This window comes from Bactrocera oleae, chromosome 6 (assembly GCF_042242935.1).
Source record: "Bactrocera oleae isolate idBacOlea1 chromosome 6, idBacOlea1, whole genome shotgun sequence".
Lineage (NCBI taxonomy): Eukaryota > Metazoa > Arthropoda > Insecta > Diptera > Tephritidae > Bactrocera > Bactrocera oleae.
Window position 1 is genome coordinate 59,562,068 of NC_091540.1, and position 7,047 is coordinate 59,569,114.

Here is a 7,047-nt window from a genome sequence, read left to right on the forward strand (position 1 = left end):
TTGCGCATGGCAATGCTGCATTTGATAGACACCACTTCGAGGCATCTATGGTAGTTGCGCTTCAAACATCTTGGAATGATGGGCATGATGAGCAAATGTGTTTAAAGTGTAGAAAGTGAATAAATTTCTGAAATTTAATTTCACTTTTTGTGCGCGGATCGCAAGAACTGGAATTTTGTAATACAACAACAAACGTATGTAGCAGAAGAACATTAGCAAAGGGGATACAAACTGTAAACAGATAAATAAAATTCGACAAAAGTTGAAGGGCAAATCGCTTTCGCTTCAGTAAGCTATACAATTTGTATAAGAGCAGTGTGTCCATTATTGATTGCCGATAAGACTCCGCTGAGGATTTATTTTATGGGTATTTTATGCTACAACTTCTATTTTGGAAGAGCTGCGGCTTTTATGATGGTTTCGGCATAATCCAGCAAGTACTACAAGTCCGAAAAATCTGAACGGCATGGCTAACGCCCTAAGCTGCACCGCTGTATATAATCGCATTCAACTAAAGCTTTGAATAAACCTTAAGAGGAGTGGGAGAAAAGGCAAAAGTAAATCGCTAGACCAAAATACGGGGATACATAGGTATAAGTGACGATAGAAGAGTGTCCCATAAATATATTATATAAAGGCCAATGTCAATACTAATGAATGTGGCACGAGACCAAATCGTAATAATTTCATGCGGTATTTTTACCGAATCTTATATTTTTAGGTGGTTGCATAAAACACCGAAACTCACGACTAAAGTTAACATTGCAAAATGCCTAGGTTAAGCTTGAGCTGTAAACTACCAGCTCTAAGAAACTAATTTGATCCATCTATGTAGTAATATATCGTCAAAAGAAACTTCGGCTTAATCTAAGATAAATTAGAAAACTTTTTAATGTCTCATAGAAGGCTTCAACGAGCATAGTAGTTTATTGAAAATTAGACTACAGCATAATGAACTGTTCATATTTGCATGAAGATATATGAGTGTTAGAAATAATAAATCGCATACCCAACAGAGGCATGAGTATATATAGTATCCACGTTACATTGCACATATTCACCTAACAGGATTTGTGTAACGCAACCTCGATATAAAAGATAGCTTTGAAATAGACTAAGTGGTCAACGTTTTTCGACAACTAAAGAGGCGGTTGATGCGTTCAGAACGGAGATACCACAATCACAGTGGCAAAAGTGCTTCGACAATTGATTCAAACACATGCAAAGGTGCATATATCTTAAAGGAGAATATTTTGAAAACCAAAAAATGATGATTTCCGATGATTAATATTTGTTTTTGTTTTCAAATCCCGAAGGCAATCATGCGGTAGAGGGCGCACTACAATGATTTGAAGTAGACTGCATAGTGGACAGACTAACAACGTTCACTTTTGGGTAAAAGGAAATTAAGTATTATTTTTGTAGCTGTAGCTTAACCTTATTATGGAAGCCGAATAAAGCGAATGTTAGCTTAAACGAACCGCCATTTTGAACTCACCTTCAACTTAAACATTCTATACTCTACAGAAGTGAATTCGAAGATCTGAATACCGCCTTAGTTTACAACATTTAAACATAGAGTAAAAATCACCTAACAACTGCAGAGAGAAAATCAATTAAGCCGCTTCAAAGCACTGCCACTACTACCAAAATATATACCGTTTTGATGTCCTTTGCACATACATATAAATACACAAATCGTTTAGAAATACTCAAATGTTATTCTCACAACGAGCTTCTCTCATTTAGACAATCGTTCAGACACGTTTTCAAGGTCCCCATAGATTTGGCCAATTACAAATGATTGTCATATTTGCTCAGCATTAACACGGTCTTCTCGCTTATTTGTCAACTATGGCAATATTGGCGTCTAAACGCGGGCTGCTGTTGCGGCTGAACACACGCGAATAATAAATCATTTTGATTTATTTACTTTGTATATTTTTAATGGCATTTATAATCCCACGATTATGCATTACAACCACCAAATCCATATCTATTTGGGTAGTTGTTGATGGTTGCAAATATTATTTGACATTTATTATATAATATATAAGTATTATATGTATAATTTGAATTTGAGAATCTGCCTACGCCATTCATGGCGCATTCAGTCATGCATTCATAACTACACAAGTTTATATATAACTACATACTACTTTTATTCTAAATGTACTCGTAAGTAGGTTGTATTTGTGAGTATGTACTTGTATTTATTTACATAAATATGTACAAAAATAATATTTTCCGCTTATTGCCGCAACAAAGTTTCTATTTATAATGACAAAGCAATACAGTGGGTTGGTGTAGGAATTTTGATTGATAGAATATATATATTTATGGGTATGTATGTTATTTTTCTTCTTAAAATAATTATATTATACTTATTATTATTTTATATTATACCAAAAAAATATTTATTGATTGTCTTATTTGATCAAATGAACTAAAATGTAATAACCAAAGCATTAACTAAAATGTGTTGAGCCGATCCATCAATTATGTTGAAATCCTCTGCTATCTCTGTGACCCCAGCAAAATGATTTTCAAGCACTGTTTCTTTAACTTTTTCGATGTTATCGTGATTAACAGAGGTGGATGGACGACTTGTATGAGGCAAGTTTTCGATTACAGATTTGTGTTGCTTGCCTCCCCAAAATGGTTCAAATCAGTTTAAACCTTCCACTACCTTACCAAAGGACTATTGGGGATCTTCATCATTTCAAGGCACGATATAAATCGGTTGATTCGATAAATTATATATAGTGATGATTCCGGTATTATAACGCCGGAAGTCGCTCTCTTTGGCTAGCGCTACTTATTATACTCTAAACAGGAAACAAGTTTTAAACCTCCAAAAGAGAACGTCGGAGACCCTATAAAATATAAATAGATATGATCAGCGTGACGAACTGAGTCGATTTGGCTAGGTCCACCTCTCTATATATATGAGCACTAGTCCCTCAGTTTTTAAGATATCGATCTGAAATTTTGCACAAGAAATGTTTTTTCCAAAAAACTGCTCATTTGTTGGAAGCATCAATATTGGATCACTATAGCATATAGCTGCCATATAAACTGACCGAACAAAATCAAGATATAATTTTCATAAAATATCTCTAATTTTACATAAAAATATTTTAAAATTACATCAAAACAAACCACTGTGCCAGTTTAGCCGGAAATAATGCAATGAAAACAACCGACAGAAAATCACAAAGGAAGGATACAAAGCCAACCAATTGGACTGGGAATATTTATTAAATTAATGAGCAGAAACTTCAACATGGCAATTTATTTTGATAAATGCTCACCGGTCTAACTGTATACATGCTGATGTTGCTGTTGACGAAACAAATTGCCATTTCTATTGTTGTTGTTAGTGGTGTTGTTTACGGTGACGGTTTCGTGACAATATTTTGTTGGTTTGATTAGTGGTGAGGCTGACGGCCGTAGAGTTCACAGACACAACCACATGAAATTTGCCAAAAATCCAAAAATACAACGTTTCTTGTTGTTTTTGTTGTTTTTGCTGGCCACTGCAAGCTTCATTTGCTATTGTCGCTTTTGTTTTTGTGTTGTTGCACATTTTTTTTTTCCTTCTACTTACACCTCTTATTGCTGCCAGTCGCTTTTTGTCTCGCATTTGGCAAACAATGTGATAATTAAAGTTCATCATTTATGTATGAATGGGTGTTTATGTGCACTTGTGTATGTATGTATGTATGTATGTATGTATTTGTGTGCAAGTTACTACTACCGTTGTCCTTGCTACTGGCCACTATTGCCTTGTACACCAGAGGATACACCAAAAATTTAACTCATGACAAATTGTTGTTGTTACTGTGTATTATTGCTGTTGTTGTTGTTACTGTTGTACAGGCGTTTCTATTGTTTACACATTCAATGTCAGAAGTGTTCACCTTCAAATGAAATGAATTAATTTTAACTCATTCGACCGTCAGCAAATGACAGTCTCATGCACACATACACACACAGACGTATACACATTAACAATTCAATGCATACACACATGTATACAAAAAAGTTCGTCCATGATAAGTTTTAATGTATTCTAACTACAGTTGTAGTCGACTTAAAAGGCCAAACACCCGTAATTTCATCCAATTTACTCTCGTGAGAGCATTTCACACACATACATAGGTAAATATTTTAATGTGTTTATGCACTAGGTTGGTTTGAAAAGGTTGTAGTTTAGAAAAAAGTTGCTATTTTTTCGAAGAATTTTCGAACGAATCCTAGGACGACTCCACGGACTAAGAAGCAGATGACTTTAGTGTCGAGATGTTTAGACGAAGGCACCGAAACTCCTCTTCTGACTCCGACTCTCAGTACACCAGTACACCCATACACGAATAATATATTGTACCATTAGAACTGAAAGACAATTGCTTTGTGGCAATAAAGCTGTTGGAACCTTCGTAATATGACTTTAGATCTTCTCTAACCAAGAGTTAGGAGTTTCCTTCACTATACAGAAGTTTAAACCCGAAGCTGTATATAACTGGGTCTTCACTAGACCCAATATTACAACCAATAACAAATAATATACGATTTACTCTTGCTAAAAAAGTAATACTTAGGAGGCTGATGGTTGACAAGTCCCAAGAAAGACTTTTCGAACCGCTCTCTTATACACTATATATCTCTATCTTTAAGTATACATATTTGTATATTATATTTAGTATCGGCGCATACCGGCAGGCGTTTCACCTTGACACACGCTAATCAATCTAATCTGTTTGCCAACGGCTGACAAGCTGAGTTAATTAAATGTTGCGCAATCGGTCGCAAAGAAATGTGAACTTGATGAACGCTCGACTGGACAACTGATTGAAAGCGAATGAATGGATGAAGCAGCGCTTATTTGCACTCACACATACAAGCACACATACATACATACTATATAGTAGATGAGTAGATGAATAGATGAGGAATCTGTGTGAAAGAATTAATTTGCCACAAGGACAATGCATACAGTGTATCGGTGATTGACTGACCGCTTGGTTAACAACCTGTCAGTCACACACACTAGCACTCATTCACTCACTTAACGGTAAATACTCAATCCAACGCTGACACTGGTGAGACGACTGCTGAGTGGCAGACATAATCACAAGCATAAAAATATATTTGTGTAGATTTGCCAAGCTGCAACGGAATTGGCTGACTGTTTGCATCTGCCATAATTGGTAATTCAATTAATCGCATTCAATGACTAATCATGCGTAAATTTATTGCGAAATCTCAATTAATCTGTAGTTGTGCTTGTGTGTGAAAATTAACTGTTACGAATTGTTACTCAATTAAGTGAAAATAATAATTAGTTTTATGAGCCGAGTAAAATGCGGGATTTATTAAAAAAAAGAGGCAGTGAAATAAAGTTGAGCTTAGGCTGTCAAATAGTTTTGTTAATATGAAAGCGCGTAATACAAGAAAAAAAGGTTAACATCGATACACCGAAGCTGTAATACGCACACAGGTGCATTTCTTATAGCATGAAAGGGTAAAAATCTTTATCTTTAATGTGATTCAAAGATGGGACTCTCACTACAGGTGGTGTTTTGGCTGAGTAGACGAAACTCGCTCCTACTTCAACTGTATTTCTGAAAACTTGGATCACTGCATTGCAAATGCTACTCGTGGCGGCTTTTTTCTGCTCACATGCCGACGACGGATATGTGAATGGGGAGTAGTCACTGGAAAAGAGGCGCAATGAGCTTTTTGACGAATAGGTCGAAGCTAGGAGGACGAAGGTAACAGGAGAGTTTTCTGTAAGGAACTCTTCGTCAATCATAGGTTTAGGCTATCAGACCACGCCGCTCCACTTCCTCTTCCTGAGCTCAAATCGTCCAAAAATTATTTTTCTCTTTATATTATATTTGTTATTTAATCTTTCATTTCCGGAAGTTGGGTTGTTTTTGTTTTCAAAAATTACCTTCCCTGGTCAAGTACAGCTTAGGATTGCCTCTTTTCTTCTTCTTATCTGAACTTCATCTCATTGGTGTAATTTTCTAGATTTATTTTTGTAGTATTTTATTAAATTTCATTTAAAAAGTTCTATGTTGAACTTCTGCTTTACTTTGTGGTTCTCGTTATAGGGGCTCCAAATGTCTGACGTATGCCTAATTCTAGCTGTTTCAGCTTGGAAATAAAGTCAGATGTCAACCATTACCATAAATTTCGGCGGTGAAAAACCGTATTTCTGCCTTAGAGATTCAAATGAGCGTTCGACCGCGTGGCAGTCACGCTTCCTATCCACTCGACACTCACCGCTATCAACAACCCACCGACTGGAGTTGGCGGAAATATCTCAAAAGCACTTATTTAATTAATGACAATTAGTCTCCAAACAATAAGCGAAAGCCTCAATGTGGACAAAAGCGAAACAAAGCGAAAACTGTAAAGCAAAAACAACTATTTTTTTTATTTTTATTTTTGTATTTGTGAAATTATCAAAAGTACAATTGTGAACAAATGATTTTATGAATTAATGAAGACCTCTTTGTCGACATTTGTCATTAATTTTGGCAAATTGCACAACAACAAATAACAACAAACAGATGGTGGGATTAACATACATACAAACGTGGGGGTATGATGAGGAAGTACAGAGGAAAAGGCGCAAAGCGAAAATTACCAACGAAATATTCATCGCACTCGCGTAATGAAAATTCAACAGGAGTGCACAAGTGTCGGCAATGACTTGACACAAATAATGAAAAGCACTTCAATACAATTATTTTGTTGTGTTCAAGTTGTTGTTGCTTTAATCTGATACGACAAGTTTGAAATAAATGTTTTATTGTTTAATTCAAGACGACAAACTTTAAGAATATGCATAAACATAACTGAGAGAGAGTGAAAGAGAAGTAAAAGCGAAGATGGGAGTGTTCTTAATTTTCGAAATAGCTGCTGGAAAGTTTTACCTTAAGGTCTCTTTGTGATTCTAACGAAATTAGCTTCATCTTATCACAAGCAATGGAGGCCCACAACCAATTAACGTTTCTTTGCGTTTCCTCCATT